Consider the following 24,342-nt stretch of genomic DNA (forward strand, 5'->3'; position numbering starts at 1 on the left):
GTCGCCTTGTTCTCTGCGTCTTGTGTGGGGGCCTCTGGTTTGTGTCTCTTCGGGAACCTGGCCAGGCGTGTTCCTGGAGAGACGCTGGCTGACCCGCCCCAGGTGGCCGCCGCGGTGGAGGCAGGGGCCGCTGGCTTGGGCGGTGCTCAGCAGGAGGGCCAGGGAGCTCTTGAGAAAAATCACCGGGCTTTAAAGAGCCACCTGTTTCCTTTTCCCAACCAGCCCCTCTCTGTGTTCATCCTTCCGTCCTCAAGTTTTTTCCGTATCAGTTAATAAAATGACTCCTCATTCTCTTGATGCTTGGCTGTTATCTCAGTCCCTTTACCAACACGTATGCCAGTTTCTTTGTTTGCTGTGCTTTTTTAATTGTGGTGAAATATAAATAACACTGACGATCTGAACCGTCTTTAAGTGTTGTACCTTCAGAGTGTCATCATCAGTACCATCTATTTCCAGAACGTTTTCCTCATCCCACACAGAAGCCCTTTCCCTGTAAGGATTAGCTCCGTTCCTCTCTGCTGTTAGCTCCTGGTTTGCTTTTCTGTCCTGTGAGCCTGTCTCTTCTGGAGGGAGGTCTCATACAGGTGGAATCATAGATGTTTATCCTTCTGTGTCTGGCGTTTTCGGTGGTCATCCGTGTTGCACTATGCATGGTGACGCCCCACCGTGCACAGCTCGCACTTTGTGTACCCATTCACCACCGAGGGACCCCTGGGCTGTCTCCACTCGTTGGCCGTTGTGAACAGCGCTTCTGGGAACACTGCTTCTGCATCTTCGGGGAAGATACCTAGGAATAGAACCGCCGGGTCACACGGGGATTCTGTTTTTAACTTTTGAAAACGACTGAACGGTTCCCCACAGTGACAGTGCCGTTCTGCATTCTCTTTGGCGATACCAGAGGGTTCCAGTTTGTCCATATTTCCCCCACATTTGTTATTTTCCTTCTTGGTTTGTTTGCTTGTTTGTTGATGATAACCTTCTGCTGGTGTGAAGAGGTGTCTGAGTGTGGTTTTAATTTGCGCTGCCCCGACGTCTAATAGACTGAACATCTCTTCCCGTGCTTGTCGGCCATGTGCGTCTCTCCTTCAGACAAATGTTTATTCAAGTCCTTTGTTCATTTTTGAATTGAGTGGTTTGTATTTTGTTGTGGAATTGGAGGGGTTTTCCATATATTCTGGATTTACGCTCTGCAGATGGTTCCGCCTGTCCTGTGGGTTGTCTTTTTACTCCGTAATGCCTGTCCTCTGATGAGCAGACGTTTTAGTTTTGATGGAGTCCAGTCTATTTATTTACTTTCTTTTGTTCCTCATCCTTTTGGGGTCGTAACGAAGCTCCGACTGCCGACTCGAACGTCGTGAAGGTTCCCCTCTGTTTTCTTCTAAGAGTGTTCTGGTCTTGGTTCTTATATTTCGGTCCTTGATCTGTTCTGAGTTCAGTTTTGCACATGGGGTGGAGTCGGGGTCCAGCTGCGTTGTCTTTGGGTATCCCTTTGTTTCAGCATCACTGGTTGAAGAGGACATGGCTTGTTTAAAGGTTTTGTTTGAAAGCATTCAGAGCTACAATCTCAGATCAGTATAGATCTTGCTTTTTGTAAAAACCTGATTAAATAACTGATTTATCTTTGGCTGCTCTGGGTCTTCACTGCTGCTCTTGGGCTTTCTCCAGTTGCAGCGGCCGGGGTTTCTTTGTGTCGCGGTGCGGGGGGCTTCTCATTGCCGTCACTTCTCGTGTTGGGGAGGGTGGGCCCCAGAGCCCACGGGCCGCAGGGGTTGTGGCACACGGGCTCAGTTGCTCCATAGCACGTGGGATCTTCCCGGACCAGGGGACGGAACCCCTGGACCACCAGGGACGTCCTGGATCTTGCTTTTCCTAAACAGATGTGGGCTCCACAGTCACGGTTTCTCCTTCTCTGGCTCCAGTCCCTGCCACTGTGTCCCCGAATCCACACCTCCCTTACCCTCCCCCACTCAGGTGCCCCCCTCTCCAGAGATGCTCCAGGGATGCAGAGTTTGAGGGCGGCGGGCTCGACTATACAGGGGACAGAGCAGGCGGAGTTCAGCCGAGGTTCACGGTTGACGCCCCCTCTTAATCATAGCCTCATGGGATTAGGGCCCTGCCGGCCACATCCTCATGATTTTCTGCCCAGGGATCCAGGACATGATGTGCACGCTGGCGATGTCCAGCACCTTGGGGGCACACACACACCCCCAGCCTCGCCCAGGGCCCACCAGGAGCGCGCACACAGAGCCGTGGGCTTCATGGAGAGCTTTATTTATGCAGGGTTTATTTATTTTATTTTAATGGGTTTCAGCGTTGCTGTTCTCATATTTAATCGACACTATTTAGAGACCCAAGTTGCTATGTCCTCTTGGCTCCCGGTTTTCTTCTTTTCCCAACTCTCCGAGACCACGCAGAGCGGCCTCTCTGTTCACGCTGGTGATTTGCAGCAGGGCTGGCTCTCTTGTCGGGTGCCTCTGGGCTGTGTTTCTTTCCGCCGGCTGTGGTTACATTTTGGCCTTTGCTTGTCCTAGTTGGGTTTGCAATTCAGGTTCTCTGAACACTTTCTGTTTGAAAATATTCCTCAGATGCCAGAAGTTTCCCCTTGTTATACTACAGCTGTTTCTTTTTCTTTTTTAAAAGCTGCCATCCAGTTTCACACTTTCAATTATCTTAATCCTTGGCCTTTGAAGAGTTATATCAGACTTCCTCAGTGCTTAATAAATGCACACCATTGTGTATGTATCCTGGTCCAGATAGACATTTTGTAACTTACATTATAGAGGGCACTACAGAAGCTGTATTTCATTCTGAAATTGTTAGCGTTTCTTACAAGTGAAACATTTTAAGAGCAATGCACAGTTCTTACCTTTTTTTATTTTTAGTGAGTTTTACCTTTTATCTTTTGTTTGGTTTTTTTTGTTTGTTTGTTTGTTTTTGGAGTGAGCCATTTTTAAAGTTTTTGTTAAATTTGTTACAGCATTGCTTCTGTTTTATTCTTTGGGATTTTCGTGGAAGCATGTGGAATCTTAGCTTCCTGACCAGGGATCGAACCTGCACTGCCTGCACTGGACGGCGGGGTCTCAACCACTAGACTGCCAGAGAAATCCCTAAACTGAATTTTTGTGCCACTTCCCCCTGCTCGGAAGTGGGTGTTTCTTCCTGCACAGGCCCTGTGGGTTCGTGCCCTGGCTGTCCCTGGGCGCAGCCCTCCCTGGGCCTGGGCCCGAGCTGCCGTCCTTCAGATGCTCCCGTCAGCCCTGTGGGACCTTCCTCCCCCTCCAGGCCCGGCTGGGGACGAGCTGGAGGCAGAGGCGTGGCTGCAGGCCTCCCCGTCCTTTTGCGCCATCCGTTGTGTTGCTAGGCTCTGTGTTCTTGGAAAGTGGAGGCTGACCTTTGTGACTCTGTAGGCCTGCCCGGCACCCAGCAGATAGGCTCCACAGAGCAGCCTCACTAGGAGTTGGCCAGATTTACTGGATGGCTTTTGTTTTCATGAGAGCAGTTTATTTCGTAAATGGGCAGGGGTCCCCTAGCCCCTTGGGGGTGGCCTGTAAGAGTTAGAAGAGAAGCGTTTCCTTCTCACTATGCTGCTGTGTCTGCTGGTGGCCGGGAACAGCAGTCGTGACAGTGCCTGGGCCCCAGCTGGCAGCAAAGCGGTGCCACAGCACACCGCCCAGGGCTTCCTCCCCGCCGGGCGTCAGGCGGAGGAGCCAGTGTCAGTTAGGAATATTCTGGACGAGGCAGGACGGCTGTTCCTTCCGTGCAGTGCCTCCAGCCTGGGGGCGCACGTCTTTTTGACATCCTGGGCGATGAGGGGACGTGCACAGATAGCCCTTCTCCTGCACCAAAGCCGAAGCACCATGATCCGCTCAGCCAGCGAGTTGCCAGCTGACCTAACCACTCTTTTCACGGGACACAGTCCTTGCCAGAAAGAACCACCACAGATCAACTGCGGTTATTCAGACCTGAGGACCTGCCAGGTATTCCCCTTAGAAGGAAGTCAGTCCGTCACATGAAGGAAAAGAGCCACCCGTGTGAGCCACCACGGTGACCCTTCAGCTGGAAGTCAGCGTCCTGGAGCGGTGCGTCCCCCCGGGTGTCTGCTGGCGCGCGACGCCTTGGGCAGCCCCGGCGGGAGCAGCCTCTTCCCGGGACAAGTGCTGACGTCGGGGGAAGCGGTGCGGGGCTGCACCGGGGTGGTGGGTGTGGCCGGGTGCACAGCTCACCCGGGATGGCCCTCCCGCACTCCCTGTGTGCCCGGGCCTACTCCGGGCGTCACGTCAGACAGGCCCGCCCACGGCCATCCTGAAGCCGCAGAGATGCTCCCCCAGATCCAGCCGCGTCTCCGCGGCGCTTCCCCGCGTCACTGCCGCCCAGACACCTGTCACAACATGCGGAGCTCGGAAGCAGAGGTGACGGCTCCCCGCCTGAGCGATCCTGTCGGGTTGGCAGACAGCGCCTCCTTCCAACAGCTTTTTTTGGTTTTAGGAAAGGTGCTTCTCCCCACCCCCACCCCGCTAAAAATAGGTGATTTGTGTTCATCACTATTTTGAAATGAATTAGGTGAATGTTTTTTAAAAACCCTCCATTTTAACTTCTAATACGGTAAATATTGATTGGGTTTCTCTGCTGTCTCAGCAGTGAAGAACCAGCCTGCCAGTGCAGGAGACATGGGTTCCGTCCCTGGGTCGGGAAGATCCCCTGGAGAAGGGAATGGCAGCCCACCCCAGTGTTCTTGCCTGGAAATCCCATGGACAGAGCAGCCTGGCGGGCTGCAGGCCATGGGGTCTCAAAGAGTCAGACACGACCTTGCAGCTAAACAGCAACAAACACCATTAGGTCCCACCACGTATTGAAAGGTCTTTGGGGTCCTGGGTGATTTTTAAGAGCGTGGAGGGGCCCTGAGACTTGAAGTTGTGGGAGCTGCTATTCTAAGCCATCTGGGGTGGACAAGCATATATTTCTTAAGGCACTTAAAAAGACTTGGTCCTCCGTGATCTGAGGCCCCAGGGGGTGTGATGGGCTGTCGGGGGGAGTGCTGACCTCCCTGGGTGTGTGTGCCATGCCAGGGCTTGCGGGGCGCATAGGCCTGGCAGGTCAGGATTTCTCCATGGTCTCCCTGAGCGGCAGGTGGTCTCAAGGGTGACAGGAGCCCTGCGGCAGGCCCATAGGCATTGCCGCATAGGACTTGCAGCTATTTAAAGCGATTGCCTGCCTGCACATGCAGTATACTTACGTTACATTGAATTAGGGATTACTACGCTTATCCCATAAATAGGTGCTAGCTGATGCAGAGGAACTTGCTAGAATTTTTCTTCTCATTGAACCTTTTGTCATTTTGCAAAAAGACGAACTTCAGGGAAGACAGTGGACCCGTGTGGATCTTTGGAAAGCTGCTTCTGAACCCAGGTTCTCAGAATAAATACAGTCACCTTGACAATAAATGCCAATGTTCGAAGTGCCGAGTCATAAAGAAAACAGTTCCAGGAGGAACTGGGAGAAATCTCCAATAAGAAGCTTAGACAGAAACACTCTGAGTAAATAGCCTTTTCTGCCTTCCGTAAAAGTGCAAATGCATTTGCTCTGCTCTTAGAAACTTTGAGCTCAGCCTTCCTGGCCTTCACAGGCAGTGAGAGTATGCTAGGGGCTGGTGGTTTGGGGGTAAAGGACCCATCTCAATGTTTCTTTTCTTAAAAAAAAAAGCTTATTGATGTATATTTGATTTACACTGCTGTGTTAATTTCTTCTGTATAGCAAAGTGACTGAATTATACATGTATATACATTCTGTTTTGCATTTTTTTCCCTTGTGCTCTGTTACAGTGTATTGAATATAGTTCTGTGTGCAATATGGTAGGACCTTGTTGCTTATCCGTCCTATAGATGGTAGTTTGCCTGAATGTTTCTTAAAAGCACCTGCTCCTTACTCAGTATTTCCCCAAAGTTTATGTGCTGGGGACCCTCCTCAAGAGTGCCTCTAAACCTAGAAAAATATTATCAAATTCCGTGAAACTGAAAGTGCCTTCATTCTAGAACCTGCTGGAGACAAAAATGAGACAAAAATTCTGTGCAGCTTGTACTTACATGTGGAGATGTAAAACCCTACACGCAATATTGGGGAAAGACTTCGAGAGCAGCTTCTCTGGTTATTCCCAACCTAAGGTTCTGTTGCAAGAGCGTTGTGGCACAGGGAAAGTAGAGAACTTACGAAATATGTGAGAATGTTTTTTTTTTAATTTTAATAAAAACGATGAGATACATATTCCGGTTTTCGTAATGAATACCGCAAAGTCCCCAAATTTGGAGGAAATGAACAGTTTGTATAAATAGTTATGGATTATTTGAAAGCAGAAGCAAGCCTTTTTCACAGTGGGAACTTCTAGATGCCTTGTCCTCACAGCAGCAGTTTAGTAAGTCACCTGTTCATTACTTTTGAGATGTCGACAGGGCTTCCCCCATAGCTTGCTTGGTAAAGAATCTACCTGCAGTGCAGCAGACCCCAGTTTGTTCCCTGAGTCAAGAAGATCCGCTGGAGAAGGGATAGGCTGCCTACTCCAGTATTCTTGGGCTTCCCTTGTGGCTCGGCTGGTAAAGAATCCGCCTGCAATGCAGGAGACCTGGGTTCGATCCCTGGGTTGGGAAGATCCCCTGGAGAAAGAAACGGCTACCCACTCCAGTATTCTGGCCTGGAGAATTCCATGGGCTGTATAGTCCATGGGGTGGCAAAGAGTCGGGCACGACTGAGTGACTTTCACTTTCACTTTGAAATGTCGACAGTGTCAGTAAGATGTGAAAAACCAGCAGAGAGAAACAGGAAACTCTCAACATATTCTCAGACTGTAAGAAACCCATGATAATCTGTCTATTTTGCATTTGCCTGTAATTAATAGAAAAGTGCAATAACAAAGTAGACAGTTTTGATTACATGAGATTCCTGATTTCTGCAGAAAGGATCTCAGATGCTACATTCCCTTGTTTCCCTGTTGAGCACATTTGGACCTGCCCGTATCTTCTGTCCCGGGCTGGTGGAGTGCGGCGGTCAATTCTCCGTGATTCCCTTCACTTTTATTTTCTGTATTCACTTATTACTTTCTTAGCCTGCTTCAGGTATACCTTTAAAATTTTTCCCACACATATTTATTTTAATTTTGATTATGGAATATTTTACCTCCTGAAGAATGTGGGGAGTGTCATTTAAAGGAGAAAACAAGCCGGAGCCATGCACTCCCTCCCCGCTGTAAGCTAGGGGCCGTTGGCAGGGCTTCTGTGCTTTTGCTTTAAGAAATTCATCCCTTGGCTTTAAGAAATTCATCTGTCCATGTTCCTCAACAACGCAACTTCATTTTACGTGTTGTTGAACCGGATGTAAACGGAATCATACTGTATGTTTCATGGTTTTTTTCTTTTTTTGGAACACGACTATTTTGGAGCTGATTCACGTTTATGCATGTAGCTGTGACTGATTTTCGCTGGTGCTGAGCGATCAGTTTTGTGAGTTTTCACAGCGTGCCCGTTTGCCCGTGGATGGCCCTGCAGTGGGCTTCAGACGCGGCTTTCGGCATCCTCCGCGGTGCTTTCTGGCACATGTGGGGGGTCCTCTGAGGTTCCCTGTTGAGGAGTGGAGTGCCAGGCCACTGCGCCAGTCCCTCTCCAGGGTCTGCCTGGCGCCCTCCTTCCCTGACCCCCACCCGGGTCGGAAACTGGACCTTACCGTGTTCACCTTAGGTCCCAGGGAACGGAGCGGCCTGCTTTGGGCATTGATAGCTTCTCTTCTGATGTCCCCGTTCTTCTGCTCAGCTGTGTGTTCTCTTTTCTTATTCATCTATAGAACCTCTCTCTCTGGCTGTGTGCGTGTGTGTGTGTTTGTGTGGGGCACGCACATGTGTGTATTTCCTTCCAGTAGCTGGATGCAAAGCCATTGTTAGACGTGTATGTTGCTTTTTACACACGTGCAGCTTCCTAATTTTAATCTTACATTTACTCTGCATGCCATTGCTTCTCTTTGGATCTTACTCTGACAACAGTGACATCCTTAAGAAGTCTCTCTATCAGTTCTTGCAGTAATAAACTCCTGCACTTTCTGTCTGTCCAAAACGGCATTCTGTCCCCAGCACCGTGGCCTGCTGCCCCGGGGTGGACACTTCTGGGTGGAGAGCTGTTTCTTCCAGCACTTTGAAAACACTGTCAGCCCGCAGAGTTGCACCGCCGCCGTTTAAATGTCCCTGCCCACACTCCTATCTTTGCAAGGACCTGCCAGTTCTTCTCGGTGCTTCTGTGGTCTTAGTCTCAAGTATTTTCAGCTCCATTTTCACTGAGTGTTTTCATTTTATCCATCTTGATGTTTTTTTGGAGTTACTGAAGGTGGGGGGGTTAATGTCTTTCAAAAAGTTCTGGGGAAATTTTAGCCCTTTTTCTGTTTTTCCTTTTAACTTTGAATTTTGCTATAATTTCAGACTTACAGCAAGAATAGTACAGAAAATTACTGTATATGTTTGTATTTTTTAAAATGAACTTTCTCAGACTCATTTGAAAGTGAGTGGTTGAGATGACACCCTTCCCCCAACTAATGCGTCGCCCAGGAACAAGGGCAGCTTGTCAGCAGCCAGCATGGCAGCCGACCTCAGGGAGCTATTAATACCAACCACGTCGCAGCGTTATCTCCCCGGAGGCCTGACGCATGTTTTGCCAGGTGTCCTAATAAAGCCCTCGATCTCAAGAGGGGCCTCCAGGGCATTCAGGGCCCCAAGTTTATGACTCTGGTTTCTGAATCCAGTGATGATTGGCACCTGAAGCTGTCACTGTGATGATGGTACTCTCGGTGATCTTTCTAGTCCCGTCTTTCTTGTTAATTCAGCCATTGGCTTTTTCTTGTAAAAAAGAACCTCCCTTTCTTATATATTTGCTTACGTATTTACGTTTTGCTCTTGTTTAGTCGCTGAGTCGTGTCCAGCTCTTGCAGCCCATGGGCCATAGCATGCCAGGGTCCTCCGTCCATGGGATATTCCAGGCAAGAATACTGGAAATTGCCATTTCCTCCCCCAGGGGATCTTCCCGACCCAGGGGTCGAGCCCACGCCTCCTGCTTGGCAGGCAGATTGTTTACCACTGAACCACCTGACAGACTTCTCCGGCCTGAGATCGTACTTAGGTTCCTTTGGACTAGTGGGCTGTTTTACTGACTGGCTTGTAGTCCTGTCGTCACCATGATGTCGTTTGGTGCCCAGACTGTGTAGGTCTGGCTGGTGGGAGCCCCCCGGGCTGACCCCGCACCTGTGAGCCCTTTACTCTCTGCGACACAGTGAGGCGTTCTCGTCTCCGCGTGCCCCGCCCCAGAGTGAGCTGGTTCTCCGCAGAGGCTGGGGTCTGTTTCCAGGGGCTGGTATTGAGGAAGCAGGCTTGGCGTGCTGGAGGTGCTGCCCAGCGCCCAGCGCCGGGACACGGATGTCCGTGTGAGCACTGACTCGGGCACACACACACGCACACTCACCTAGAGCCCCGTGAACGCGCACTGTGCTCCCAGCTCCAGTCCAGCCTCACAGGCCCCTTAAAGGCCCTTGCTCTGACTCGGGCACACACGCGCACACACTTACCTAGAGCCCCGTGAACGCGCACTGTGCTCCCAGCTGCAGTCCAGCCTCACAGGGCCCTTCACTCACCTAGAGCCCCGTGAACGCGCACTGTGCTCTCAGCTGCAGGCACACACGCACACGCAGCCCGTGAACGCGCACTGCGCTCCCAGCTCCAGTCCAGCCTCACAGGCCCCTTAAAGGCCCTTGCGTTTTGCCGTGCATGTGACCGACTCCTCGTCTGACGCTAGAAAGCGTGGCTCCTGGTCTCCACAACGTATTTACTCATTTGTTCAACCCCAGAATGCCCAGAAGTTGTTAATCTATGCCTCTGTGAGAAACACTCTTATAACTGGAGCTGAGTCCTTGCTCAGGGGTGCAGTGCAAGCGTCGTCCAAATACCGTGTCCCCAGGCTGCGTGGGCCGGTTCTTACCTGCCCCTTCCTCCGGCCCAGGGCATCACGCTCTTCACCTGTGGTGGGTTTGGGGTCATCCTTACTGCTTTTATCTCACTGTGCAGTATTTTCATTTATTTTTACTTTTTGAGTACGTAGAACATGAGTGTGGCCCCTGAGGCCAGTGCTGTGTAGGAGCCTGGACTGAGCAGTGGTGTCCATCCCCCCAGTCCTCTGGCTTCCGTCCCTGGGCCCTGCGCCCTCCCCAGCCCCACCCTCGCCCTCCCACGTTGCCTCCTGGACAAAGGAGGAGCATCCCACAGGCCACTCCTGTGCACTCGGCTTTTCCACCCCAGCACATTCGCCCCATCCCTCCCGGGGCTCCTCCCCGCCCCGGTCCCCGACCTGCGGGTGCGCTCAGGGTGCGCTCACAGCTCGCCGGGTCTTGCTCCTGCGTCCCACGGTCAGACCTCCAGGAGGGGCCCGCATCGCTCCTGAGAGCCGTGCCCCGTGGTCCCCTGGTGCTGGAGCGCTTCCCTGCTGTGGGAGGTGTGTCTCCAGACTCACGAACTGAGTGACCATGGACTGAGGAGGAGCAGGCGTCGTGCGGGGCCGGGGGCCACGGGCCGGTGCCGGGCGAGCGGGTGCGGGCACGTGCGTTCCCGGCACGGCGTGCAGGCGGCCCGCTCTGTTCCCACACCGCGCGGGCAGATGCCCTTACCGTTTGTCCATCTGACCCATAAGGGGATACCATGGCGTGAGGCCTCTTCTCTATCTTTATGCCTTTGACCTGGTTTTCGGTCAGGACTTTCGTCTCTGTTCCCACAGTTTTTAAGACTTCTCTATATGCAGGGGGTGTTAGCTTTTATCTGCGCTAGTCTGCAAACAATTTCTCCCAGTTTGTCAGTCATTTTGTGAATTCTTTATGGTGAATTCTCCACATAAAGAATATTTTTGCCCTCTTAACTGCCTCTCTCGCCTCCCCCCGTGGTGGTTCAGACTTACCAAGTTCTGTTTTTCCAACTGCATCTGGCTTTTGAGTTCCCAGGCCACCTCCTCTCCTGGGCTCGTCTCTTCCATCCTGGGCTTGTAGGGCCTGTGTCCGTGTGGAGATTGCTCTTGGGTGTGCTTGGTTTGGATCTAGTTTTATCTTTTCCTGGGGGCACCCATCCCTCCGTTAGTGCCAGTTCCCTCTTCTCCCGTCCTTTCTCCAGCTCTGTCTAATCGATCATGTCGCTCATTCATTCATCTTCGGCCTTTCATCATCAGCGTTTTTATCGCTACCGGTTCCGTTCAGGTCATTTTCAAATGTGCCCGGCCGCTTTCTGCAACAGTAGCGCTCGTTCGCGATCAGCAGAGCCTACGTTGATGGTCTCATTCACCCCTCCCTCAGCTGTTTCTTGGGGCAGCTGCAGCTCACAGTTTCTCTCTGGCTGTTGAGAGACTGAGACGCAGGCAGGGCCTGGGACCCGGGGCTGACAGCTGCTGAGTGGTGGCCCCGGATCATCCACTTTGTGCTCCGTGACCCTTCGATGGCCCTGTTTCCTCAGACCTGTTGTTGAGATGATTTTGTGGTCACATTAGATTTTCCTGTAATTGTAGTTTGTTCTGGCCTGACTCCCGCTGCCTGGATTTTTTTTTTCCCTGTGCTGTGATCTTCAGCTGTGAGTTTCCGCCCATGCAGTGTTCCCTGGGCATCCTAGTACGGCTGACAGCATGCTCAGCCAGGGAGGACGTGTGCCTCACGCAGGTGCAGCAGCAGCCCCTGTGGGTGCAGTGCTACGCCCTGGTGTCGGTCAGGTCACGCCGGCCCCCGCAAGGTGGTCTCTGACCGCCAGGTCTCCCCCGGCCCCCGCGAGGTTATCTGTGACCATTGGGTCTCCCCCAGCCCCTGCAAGGGGGTCTGTGACTGTCCTCCCCCAGCCCCCGCGAGGTGGTCTGTGACTGCCAGGTCTCCCCCGGCCCTCACGAGGTGGTCTGTGACCGCTGGGTCTCCCCCGGTCCCCACGAGGCGGTCTGTGACTCTCCTCCCCCGGCCCCCGCGAGGTTATCTGTGACCATTGGGTCTCCCCCAGCCCCTGCGAGGGGGTCTGTGACTGTCCTCCCCCAGCCCCCGCTAGGTGGTCTGTGACTGCCAGGTCTCCCCCGGCCCTCACGAGGTGGTCTGTGACCGCTGGGTTTCCCCCGGCCCCCACGAGGCGGTCTGTGACTGTCCCCCCCAACCCCCGCGAGGCGATCTGTGACCGCCGGGTCTCCCCTGGCCCCCGTGAGGTGATCTGTGACTCCCCACTCCCATGGGGGCTTCCTTCTTGGTCTATCCCCTCCCAGCCAGCATCCGGCACAGGCGTGGACGCATCCCTCCAGAGGAGCTGCAGTCTCTCTGCCCCTTGCATGACTTGTCCTCCTTCCCCGAGGGTCCTTAAACCGTGACAGTGACCCTGTGAGCTGTGGCCGAGGTGGGCAGCCTTGGGACAGCCTCAGGAGAGGCCCCAGGCTCCACGCCGTTCCTTCTCCATGAGTTTCTGCCCTTGGAGTGGCTTCCTTGCTGTCCTGCCGACTCAGCTGGACGCAGGTTTCAGACAGTCACCGGCCATCTGGCGAGACACAGACTTCTCTCACGTAGGGCTCGGTCACCAGTGCTCTAAGCTGGCTGTCTAAAAGATGCTTATTTATTTACTCTGCTTGTTTATTGGCTGCACCGGGTCTTCACTGAGGCATGCAGGATCTTGGCTCCCCGATCAGGCATCAAACCTGGGCCCCCTGCACTGGGAGCGCAGTCTTAGCCTCAGGCCACCAGGGAAGAAGTGATGTCAGGTGGAGAGCCTGGAAGATCCGGGGTGCGGCGTGCCAGTGAGAGACATGGAGAGACGCCGGTGACCACTGCCTCGGCCTCCTGGTAGCTCATGACCAGGCCAAGCTGCCCTGTCCCAGGGCTGGGTAATGTCACGTGGAGAAGGGGCCCCGGGGAGCTGCATGCCCCGAGCTTCAGTCCTGACCTTTTCGTACTGGAGAGCAGGAGATCCCCAGGGCGCGATCCCCTTTTGGGTTCTAAGCCTCTCATGTTTCCACTGCTGCAGGTAGTCACTGGCTGCTGCAGGGATGTTGACATCGAATGGTTTTGCACCTACTTTTGTTGCTTTGCATTCAGTGTGTTAGTCGCTCAGTCGTGTCCAACTCTTTGCAACCCTGTGGACTGTAGCTGGCCAGGCTCCTCCATCCATGGAATTCTCCAGGCAAGAGTACTGGAGTGGGTTGCCATTCCCTTTTCCAGGGGATCTTCCCAACCTAAGGACTGAATCCAGGTCTCCTGCATTGCAGGTAGATTCTTTACCGTCTGAGCCACTGGAGAAGCCAGTGTAGCTAAAAATACAAAATAAATTCAGGCAGCAGCTGGACTCTGGAGCTCAGTGCATCCATCTGCCAGTCGGAGGGAGGGGCCAGGCCGGGGTTGGGGGCAGACTCAAGACCCTCCATGTACAGAGGTGCAGCCTGAGCGAGGGGACCCCTGACCACCAGCTCTTTCTTCAGCCTGTGGGCTCCCCTGTGCTGGCCTGGCACCCAGCCCTGTCTGCCCGGCTCGTCTCCTCCTTGGCTCCTTGCCCCCTACCCCTGCTGGTGGGGAGCACGTGAGGGCCCTCCAAGAGCCCATGAGTACAGCGCTCCTTGGGGTTCACATCTAGGAGGGACGGGAAAGTTGCATTCTGCAGAGGAGGCCTGAGCCCTGTGCTCCAGCCAACCCGGGCCTGGCACTGGGGGTGTGCCCGCCGCCGCCCTCTCGCCCTCAGGCCAGGCCACGTTCCGGGAGACACCTGCTGCCTGCTGCCGTGTGAGTGCGGGGGGCCTTCCCGGGGGTCAGACATGGCCGTGCACCCTTGGGCCAAGCTGGCGAAGCGCCGCGGTCCTTTTTCTCAGGGCCGTTGTCCTCGTCATAGGTGAATGAGGGGCTTTAGTTGGACACACAAAGGGAAGGGTGGGCTTGGCTCTCCCGTGAGGCCCTGGACAGGCTCATCCTTCTGAAGAAAGCTGCGGTGAGTAGCAGTGCAGCCCAGCCCTGCTGCGGACGGCAGGGGATGTTTCTACTTCTGGACTTCACACCTAGCTCCGGCTGGCCGGCAGAGGACCGAGGAGGAAAGGGTAGGCTATGGAGCCTGCGCTCCGCCCTCAGGGCTGCATTCCACGCAGGGCTCGTGGTCTGGGAAGACAGGCCCGCAGGCCGTCTGTGGGGCACCAGGTGTCTCTTAGCTGTGGTGACAGCGTCTTCCTTGTCGCCCCCTCGTAGCCTGGAGAGCAGGGCGGGTCATGACCCTGGCCCTGGGGTCACTTAGGAGGGGAGTGGCCCCCAGACCCAGGTCCCTCCGTGCAGCAGGCTCACCTGCCGGGTCTAGTGTCCAGTCCTTGTCCAGGTGGCGCCCTGCGTGGCCTCCTTGGGTGGCAGTGGGCACTCTGGGTGTCTGGATGCCTCTCTGGTGGTGAGGGTTTTATCTTAACACTGCACATGAAAGTGGACGTCGCTCATTCGTGTCTGCCTCTTTGTGACCCCATGCACCGTAGCCGCCAGATCCTCTCTGTCCATGGAATTCTCCAGGCCAGAATACTGGAGTGGGTTGCCAGGCCCTCCTCCAGGGGATCTTCCTGACCCAGGAATTGAACCCAGGTCTCCTGCGTTGCAGGCGGATTTTTTGCCATCTGAGCCACCAGGGAAGGCCCTTAATGCTGAGCTCCCTCAAATGTCAGCTGAGGATATCTGCTTGTGGTCTTCGTGACTTGGGGTTTTTCCTTGAGACGTTCGTGGAGCAGTCTTCTCTGTCTGTTACTTCAGCGCTGCAGGAACCACGCCATCCCCCCTCCTCTCTGAGCTCCGTGTCCCCGGGGAAGCCTGGCGCACCCCTGGGATGAGGCTGGCCCTGGCCCTGAGCTCCCCCCTGCCCCCACACAGCACGCCAGGGAGAAGATGCTGCTTCGTCATCTATAGCGCAAGCGCGGTTACAGTCTCCGCGGGGGAATCTCACATGAAAACGCAGCTTAACACCCGCTTTTTACTGTTTGTTTAAGACGGAAGCATGAAGTTCTGTAAAAACCTTGAGTCTCATGTGTGCCCTTGAGGGCCTGGGCTCTCCTCTCCCGCCGGGCCCTTTGCCGTTTCCTCGAGCAGTGATCACACCGGCCCTCTACACTCAAGCGTCATTCATTTCTGGAGTCTCATTTTCAACTTGCCGGTAACACTTGGGCCTTGCATTTCCCGGATGTTCCCGGATGCCAGTGGACAGGACACAGATGTCCCGTGTATCTGTGGACAGGGACAGCTGACACCCGTGAGGACGCCTCATCCTGCCCTCTGTGCAGCCCGTGACACGTGCCTCCTGGTGGGCCCGTGCCAGACGTTGCAACACAGGGCAGAGCCAGCGTGCCGTTGGCTGCAGTTGTCCTTACTCACATGCTGTGGGGGCTGCTGAGAGCCAGCCTGGGTGTCCCGGCGTCCAGGTGCACAGAACGTCCCAAGGAGACTATCAAGCTTTCGCCTTGGGGGGCTGGGCACCCTTTCTGGGAGATTCTGTTTTTTTCTTTGTAAAACAGAATGTGTTCTTCCTGAACCGGTAGAAATATTATGAGCCAGTCAGTCTATCCCGTGCCTTGTGTGATTTTTTTTTTTAACTAGGTGGACACCTTTGAGGTCTGTTGCAGAGATGACTGTGGATGGGTTTGCAGCGTGGCCTGATGGGGGTGGGTGAAGGGGGCAGAGGGCCGCCCAGGCTGGGAGTAGGCAGCTGCTGGAGCTCCTACACCGGGCATCGCAGCGTGCACCTCCTGCGGCGTGGGTCCGTGCGCTTTCCTAGCCAGTCCCGCAGCCTCCCGGTGGTGTGCGCCCCAGGACCCCGGCTCCACCCTCCCCCGTGCCCCAAGAGCCAGCCACCACCCCTTCTGGCCAGGCTTCACCTCTGCACGTTGTCGGGGCTGAGGCCTCGTCCCAGGTGTGGCCTCAGGTGGCTCCTCCATCCCTCATGTTTGAACGTGGGTGGAGGGATTAAGAACAGAGCTCGGCTGAAGTGAAGAGCTGCAAGCAGGCGGCGTGGTGTTTACTGCATGTGTGGTGTGCCAGCCAGGGTGTGCGGGGTTCAGTCAGGGTGCAGGGTTCAGTCAGGGTGTGGGGTTCAGTCAAGGTGTATAGGGTTCAGTCAGGGTGTGAGGTATCAGGATGTACAGGGTTCAGTCAGGGTGTGGGGTGTCAGCCAGGGTGTGGGGTTCAGTCAGGGTGTGAGGTATCAGGGTGTACAGGATTCAGTCAGGGTATGGGGTGTCAGCCAGGGTGTGTGGGGTTCAGTCAGGGTGCAGGGTTCAGTCAGGGTGTGGGGTTCGGTCAAGGTGTATAGGGTTCAGTCAGGGTGTGAGGTATCAGGGTGTACAGGGTTCAGTCAGGGTGTGGGGTGTCAGTCAGGGTATACAGGATTCAGTCGGGGTGTGGGGTGTCAGCCAGGGTGTGTGGGGTTCAGTCAGGGTGCAGGGTTCAGTCAGGGTGTGGGGTTCGGTCAAGGTGTATAGGGTTCAGTCAGGGTGTGAGGTATCAGGGTGTACAGGGTTCAGTCAGGGTGTGGGGTGTCAGTCAAGGTATACAGGATTCAGTGAGGGTGTGGGGTGTCAGCCAGGGTGTGCGGGGTTCAGTCAGGGTGTGGGGTGTCAGGGTGTACAAGGTTCAGTTGGGGTGTGGGGTTCAGTCAGGGTGTACAGGGTTCAGTCAGGGTCTGAGGTGTCAGGGTGTACAGGGTTCAGTCAGGGTGTACAGTATTCAGCCAGGGTGTGGGGTGTCAGCCAGGGTATGTGGGGTTCAGTCAGGGTGTGGGATGTCAGTCAGGGTATACAGGGTTCAGTCAGGGTGTGAGGTGTCAGTCAGGGTGTAGGGATCAGTCAAGGTGTGGGGTGTCAGCCAGGGTGTGAGGTGTCAGTTAGGGTGTACAGGGTTCAATCAGGGTATATATACAGGGTTCAGTCAGGGTGTACAGGGTTCAGTCAGGGTGTACAGGGTTCAGTCAGGGTGTGGGGTATCAGTCAGGGTGTGCAGGGTTCAGTCAGGGTGTGGGGTGTCAGCCAGGGTGTGCAGGGTTCAGTCAGGGTGTGGGGTGTCAGGGTGTACAGGGTTCAGTTGGGGTGTGGGGTTCAGTCAGGGTGTACAGGGTTCAGTCAGGGTGTGAGGTGTTCAGCCAGGGTGTGGGGTGTCAGCCAGGGTATGTGGGGTTCAGTCAGGGTATGGGATGTCAGTCAGGGTATACAGGGTTCAGTCAGGGTGTGGGGTGTCAGTCAGGGTGTAGGGTTTAGTCAGGGTATGGAGTGTCAGTCAGGGTATAGGGTTCAGTCAAGGTGTGGGGTGTCAGCCAGGGTGTGAGGTGTCAGTTTGGGTGTACAGGGTTCAATCAGGGTATATATACAGGGTTCAGTCAGGGTGTACAGGGTTCAGTCAGGGTGCGGGGTTCAGTCAGGGTGTGGGGTTCAGTCAGGGTGTGGGGTGTCAGCCAGGGTGTGCATGGTTCAGTCAGGGTGTGGGGTGTCAGCCAAGGTGTGGGGTGTCTGTCAGGGTGTACAGGGTTCAGTCAGGGTGTGGGGTGTTAGCCAGGGTGTGTGGGGTTCAATCACAGTGTGGGGTGTCAGCCTGGATGTGCAGGGATCAGCCAGGGTGTGGGGTGTCAGCAGGTTGTATGGAGTGTCAGCTGAGCTGTGCAGGATCAGCCAGGTGTGGGGTGTCAGCGGGCTGTGTGGGGTTCGGTCAGGATGTGGGGCATCAGCTGGGCTGTGCAGGGATCAGCTGGGGTGTGGGGTGTCAGCGGGCTGTGTGGGGTTCAGTCAGGGTGTACAGGGTTCAGTTGGGGTGTGGGGTGTCAGCCAGCATGTGTGGGGTTCAGTCAGGGTGTGGGATGTCAGTCAGGCTGTACAGGGTTTGGTCAGGGTGTGGGGTTCAGTCAGGGTGTACAGGTTCAGTTGGGGTGTGGGGTGTCAGCCAGAGTGTGTGGGGTTTAGTCAGGATGTGTGGTGTCAGCCAGGGTGTCGGGCGTGTCAGCAGGTTGTATGGTGTGTCAGCTGGGCTGTGCAGGGATCAGCCGGGTGTGGGGTGTGAGCGGGCTGTGTGGGGTTCGGTCAGGATGTGGGGCATCAGCTGGGCTGTGCAGGATCAGCCGGGTGTGGGGTGTCAGCGGGTTGTGTGGCCTTGGCTCTGAGCCTGGTCTGGTGGCCCTGGCCCTGTGTAAACAGGACTCCGGCTGAGCTCCAGGAGCCCTGAGCCCGAGTCTAGGGTGACCCCGCGTCTCATCTGCTCGTTATGTAACGTGACAACACGGGCATGAAATAGAAACCAGATGTCGGGGCGGAGCCGGGAGTCGCTCACCCGCGAGCGCCGCGGCACCACTGGGGTTTCTGCTGCGATCCAGCCCTGTGCCCTGGGAGGCCCGGCTCCGGAGGGCCCAGTCCCGAGACAGAGGCCTGGTGGGAGGTAGGGAGCAGACGCGCAGGCCTCTCTCTACCGGGAACTGCGCGGGGCTTCCTCCGTGCCGTGTCGGCTCGTGGTCCTGGGAGGCCCGTGACTTGTTCCCGAGGGCCCTCTTGGATGATGAGGCCAGCGGGGGGTGAGCGGGCTCCCTGCTGCCCCGCCGGCCTCGTGTGCCGGGGCTCGCCTAGACCGAGACTGCAGGGTGTGGGCCTGGGGCTGGGGAGCGGCCAGAGCGCCTGGTGGGGTCGAGTGGGGGCTGCTGGCAGCTGGCGGAAAGACTGGGGGGGCCCACTCTGGGCGGCTCAGGGCAGCCTCCCGCCAGGCCAGGCCCCTCCTGGATGCCCGGAGGCCTCGCTGAGCACCTCTGCCTGGCCCGCACCCGGGGTGCAGGTCCCTGACTCTGTGAAACGTGATAAACAAACTCAGCTTGCCCACCACGTCGAGCCTCCTCCAGGAAACGTCAGGCGGCCACGGGTGGTAGTTTGTCACCCTCGTCTAACAAACGAGAAGATGCCCGTCACTGTTATTTTCTGGAACTTGATCCTCCAGTGGGCCACGGGTTCCGGACTCTCTGTGGAGACCCTTCTGGAAATGGGCCTGTGTTCTTGGCTGTGAGCTTCGTGCCCAGCCTGCTTGAAAAGCTCGCGGAAGTGTTGCCTTCCCAGTAGGAAAGCCCCGGCCGGGAGCCGCTCAGGTCACAGCGTGCTCCTGTGTCCAGGGCCGTCCTGCAGAGCCACAGAGGGACGCGGGCTCCTAGTCCTGAGTATGGACGCCCCTCGGGGTCCTCAGTCTCGTGTATATAAAGTGACCACCAATGCATGGAGTGCTTTCTGGGTGCTGGGCTACAGTGTGTTTTAAAGAGCTTCTTACACAGTTCTCAGAGCACTCCTATAAAAGGCGCAGGTGGTCCCCGACATAGGAGGTTCAACTTGACGATGGCGTGAGAGTCATTTGAGGTCAACAGAAACTGTACTTTGAATGATGGTTTTTGCTCTTTTCTGGGTCAGCGGTGGGTCCGACCCCCTCTTGTGATGCTGGGCAGTGCAGCGCCCCCCGTCAGCCCCGTGATCCCGGGGAAAGCAACCGATACACTGACAGCCATTCTGTTTTTCAGTCTCAGTGTTCAGTACGTCACACGAGATAGCCAGCGTCTTACTGTGAAGTGGGCTTTGTGTTTGACGGTTTTGCCTGACTGTAGGCTGACGTAAGTGTTCTGAGCACCTTTAAGGTAGGGGGCTAGGCTGTGATGGTCAGGAGGTCACGGTGTTCAGTGCGTGTTTGACTGACCATATTCTCAACTTAACGGGATGTAACCCCATGGTAAGTCAAGGGCAATCTGTGCTTTTAGGACTCCATTTCACAGATGAGGAAACAGAGGCCCAGGGACAGTGAAGGCCTGGCCCAGGCCGTCCCATGGCGGGGTCCCGCCCAGGAAGGGCCTGGAGGTAGTGGGGTCACTTGCATCCAGGTGGACAAGGGGCCTCACTGGGCATCTGCTGCTGGGCCTGTGTGCTGTCCACCTGTGGACGTCAGAAATGAGGTCAGGAGTCCTGGTGCTGACGGAGCGGGATGCTGTGGAACTGTGTGTGCAGCGACTCCTTAATCCAGGTCCTGGGAGGAGGATGTGAAACACTGGGACATCTTTATTCCATTTTGTGTGTTCTAAAAGAGAGCTCGAAAAAACCCACCAGCAGCGTTCGGTAGGCCAGATGCGGTCATTAGGAAATGCTCTGAGTAAGGAGAACATCTGAAGCCATTTTCTTGAGCAGGCGTTGCCCTTGACGGAAGAAAAGCGTGTTTAGAATTGCAGATGGTGACGGTGCTGTGGAGCCCGCGTTCTGTAGACGAGGTGGGGGCTGCCAGGTGGCGGGCGGACGCGTCCTTCTGACCCAGGTCCCGGGGTCTCCCTCTGCGGCCCTCCGCCCTCGCGGGCCCCTCGCCTGGATCCCAGCAGTGGCCGCTACACAGCGCTGGGAGGCCGCTGTTGTCTAGGTCTCAGGCTTGGTGGTGTTTTGTTTCTAAATGTGACCCCTTCTTCACATTCCCAAAAATAGCCCTGCTCCCCTAAGGGTCCTGGGTTTGGCTGCAGCCTGGCTGCGGGCATGGAGCCCATGCCAGGACCTGGGCTGTGCGCCCAGGGCCCTTCTCCCCCTTGGTGTCAGGTTTCCAGACCCTGCTGGGCACCTGAGGCTGGAAGAAAGCAGAGCGTGCAGGGGCCTGGCTTGGAAAGGGACAGCTGACCGCTTGGTCGTGGAGGCTGCCCTGCACTGTCGCTCCTGGAGCGTGGACCGGAGGCCACGGACGGGCCGCCCCCAGCCCTGCAGCCCCACAGCCCTGCTACTGCCCGCTCAACGCCGGGCTCGTAACATCCGGTGCATCTCAAGCCGTTTCCAGAAGCTTCTCCCTGTGAGCAGCCCCTGTCCAGCACAGGGCTCGGTGGGACACAAGGCTGGGTCATCAGTCGTCATCCGGTGCGGGGAGTCCTGCCTTGACTTTCATTGCCCCCCACCCCCGCTCACCGTTCAGAAGCAGACGGGCGCTGGGGCCCGGCTCTGCTGTGTCCGGCGGCCTCGGTCCCGCCGTCCTGCTGTCAGCCGAGCCCTTGGGGCTCGCGGGGCAGGGGCCCCGCCCTGGCGCCGAGCAGATGTCCTGTGGCTTGTTTGAAGTGAAGAGTGTGTTTTCCAACGTGCGCTTCACGTGCAGTCGTGAAGGCTGTGAAGCTGGGGTGTGTTCAGAGCTGCCTCTGCACTGATAGGCCGAGTGTGGGGCCCAGACATGTATTCACTCAGGAAGGAGCCCGCAGGCCTGGAGCAGGGGTCAGAGAGGCTGCTGCGCCTTGGCATTCAGCGAGCGAACAGCCTGGCCAGGTCACCTCTCAAGTCCTGGTGCCCATCATGGAAGTCAGCTCCTGGGTCATCACCACTGACCTCAGGGCCCTGGTCGGCAGCTCACATCCAACCAGTGGACCCTGGGAGCCACTCCAAGCCTGAGCACAGTGCACGAAGCGGTGGGAAACGAGAGCAAAACAAGTGGAGACCAGGGATTTGTTCAGAAAAGTGACTTCCTGGGGGAAGAGCTGGGATGCCTGTGACCCCACACTCGTCTTGTTTCTAGGAGCAAGACTGACTGATCTGCCAAATTCTTAGAGCTTGAGTCCCCAAAGCACCGTTTCGATACTTAAACATTAGGCCAGACTGCCCAGGGCACTGGGAATAATCCCCGCTCTGGGATCACCGTCGAGTGAGTTCACCCACAGGTGTCCATTCATCTGGATGCTTCTGTGTCCCAGCTGCCCGAAGGCTCAGCCTGCTGCTGTCTAGCTTCATGGCCTGTGAGGGCAGTGACCGCTGTGTCCCCAAAAGCCTCCAGATAAAGGGAGGTGGAAAAGTGTTTGCCGAAGATTCACCTGTACAAACTCAGAAGTGTGTGTGTGTGTGTGTATGTGTATTTACACTCGAAATACAGGCTTGATCGTTCCATTGGTCTGTCATTGTTCAGTCACTCAGTCATGTCCAACTCCTTGTGACCCCGTGGACTGCAGCACGCCAGGCCTCCCTGTCCATCACCATCTCCTGGAGCTTGCTCACACTCATGTCCATTGAGTCAGTGATGCCATGCAACCACCTCATCCTCTGTCGCCCCCCTTCTCCTCCTGCCTTCAGTCTTTCCCAGCATCAGGGTCTTTTCCAGTGAGTCGGCTCTTTGCATCAGGTGGCCAAAGTATTGGAGCTTCAGCTTCAGTATCAGTCCTTCAATGAACATTCAGAGTTGATTTCCTTTAGGATGGACTGGTTTGATCTTCTTGCAGTCCAAAGGACTCTCAAGAGTCCTCTCCAACACCACACTTTGAAAGCATCAATTCTTCAGTGCTCAGCCTTCTTTATGGTCTAGCTCCCACATCCATACATGACCACTGGAAAGACCCCAGCTTTGACTGTCCCGAGAGCCCCATTGGTCTAGGGAAGTGAAGCGAAGCTGCACGTGTGCAATACTTTGAACATTATTGAAAACCAAAGTTTTTATTTACTCTGCCTACAAATCTGTAAACTTCTAGAATTCATTTTGGAATACTGTTTTGAAAATAGTTCACACAGAAAGTGTTATAGAGAAAGACAGCCCGCCTCCTGCATCAGCTGCCCATGTGTCTGCCCTCACCGTGAGAAACCTAGCCCCTGCAGTGGGTGTGAGCGCTGCCCACTAGATTGTTGTCCTTACAGTTACAGAACATGGCAGAAGCAGTCAGATGAACATGACTACATTTATGCCGTTTAGATGGATTTATCGCCAGCGGTGAAGAACCCACTGGCCAATGCAAGAGACGTAAGAGACGAGGGTTCAATCCCTGGGTCAGGAAGATCCCCTGGAGGAGGGCATGGCAACCCACTTCAGTATTCTTGCCTGGAGAATCCCATGGACAGAGGAACCTGGCGGGTTACAGTCCATGGGGTTGCAAAGAGTTAGACAGGACTGAAGTGACTGAGCATACACGTGTGCGTTGTCTGCACTTGAAGGAAGGAACCCTGACTGCCTTCAGCATGTGCCCTCGAGGCAGTGGGTGTGTTTGCCCCGCAGGCAGGTCTTGCTAAGACCGGGGCCTGCAGGCCAGGTCCTACCCTCTACATGCCCCCAGCCAACCGCTCCAAATGCCCTTTGCTAGGCTAGAGGGAAGGGGCTTACCCTGAAGACTTTGGCTTGAAGTCATTTGCATTTTTATAGAGCTTTTTTGGTTTGTTTGTTTGTTTTTTGCTAACTTAGAGGATCCCATGTGTAATCCTGTTCCTCTGAGGGCAGAGGCTCTCACTGTCCTTCCTAATCCTCAACAGTTTAGAAAACAGTTACCTGCTGTCCACAGACATGGAGAGCAGCCCTGGGGCTCTTGACTCCGGGGGCCCCGGCACAGGAGCCTGGCAAGGGGGAAACGCTCCTGGGTCAGCTCCTCTTTTAAAACAGCCTCTGGAAGGGGCAGGGCGTTTAGAGGACTTGGGCAGTTAATTCACACCGAGAGTTTAGGATGTTCTCCTGTGTGTTCTGTTATTCCACCTGAGCCTTGTGGGAGCCCCAAGAGAGTTAAGCCGGGCCTGGTGCGTTAATCTGCTTTTTCAAATTGTTAATAATGAAAGTGACACCAGGCCGCCATCCAGTATCACTTCGTGCTCACGACCAGTTTACACAGCTTAGCGCGTGTGATCCTCATAGGAGGTAAGAAGATTCCTGCTCCAGGGGCTGGGCTTGTGGGCTCCCGCTGGGTGGAGCAAGGGCCTCCCCAGCTCCATCCTGTGCTGTGCTCTCCATCTTGTGCTGTGCTCTCCATCCTGTACTGTGCTCCCTGTCCTGTGCCATGCTCCCTGTCCTGTGCTGTCCTCCCCGTCCTGTGCTCCCATCCTGTCCCGTGCTCCCCGTCCTGTCCCGTGCTCCCCGTCCTGTGTTGTGCTCCCATCCTGTGCTGTTCTCCCATCCTGTGGTGTGCTCCCTGTCCATCCTGGGCTGTGCTCCCCATCCTGCGCCGATCCTGTTCACGCCTGGGGACCGCTTAGGTAGACCTGGCTGAGGTCAGCGGTCACTGGCAGGGCAGCCGGGCTGGGGTGCAGGCCGTTCAGTCCCAGTGCTGGGCTGTGCCCTCCATGGCTGCTCAGCAAGGCGGGGGGTGAGGCAAGACGGGTCAGGGAGGACCTGGGAGACCTCGGACGCAGTGGAGAAGGGAGTGAGGCCCTGACGCTGGACTGTGCCGTGGACACCAGGGCAGGGCCTGCGTCCATGCAGGACACATGGCGGCCAGAGCATCCGTTAGGAATAAGGAACGAGGCCCCTGGTCGCTGCGGGACGCAGTTTACAGAAGAGCTGTTTTTACCGATGACGGGGATGGTGTTCTGGTCCACCAGGACACTTGCACTTGAAGGGCAAATCGTGGAAGCGACT

At 55.6% G+C, this 24,342-nt stretch overlaps 1 protein-coding gene across 5 annotated transcripts in view; it reads left to right on the forward strand.

The window, feature by feature from the left end:
- Positions 1–24,342, forward strand: part of HDAC4 (histone deacetylase 4) — a 287,523-nt gene that overhangs the window by 74,732 nt on the left and 188,449 nt on the right. The window contains exon 1 of one of the 5 annotated variants that reach the window (XM_086394185.1): positions 18,309–18,429. The exons of the other annotated variants lie outside the window; for them this stretch is intronic. The gene's annotated coding sequence lies outside the window, so the exon portion shown is untranslated. Of the gene's footprint in view, positions 1–18,308; positions 18,430–24,342 lie in introns of those variants that run through there. 5 annotated transcript variants of the gene reach the window in all.

This window comes from Bos grunniens, chromosome 3 (assembly GCF_055505025.1).
Source record: "Bos grunniens cultivar Pamir isolate PY7600 chromosome 3, Bosgru_T2T1.0, whole genome shotgun sequence".
Taxonomy (NCBI): domain Eukaryota; kingdom Metazoa; phylum Chordata; class Mammalia; order Artiodactyla; family Bovidae; genus Bos; species Bos grunniens.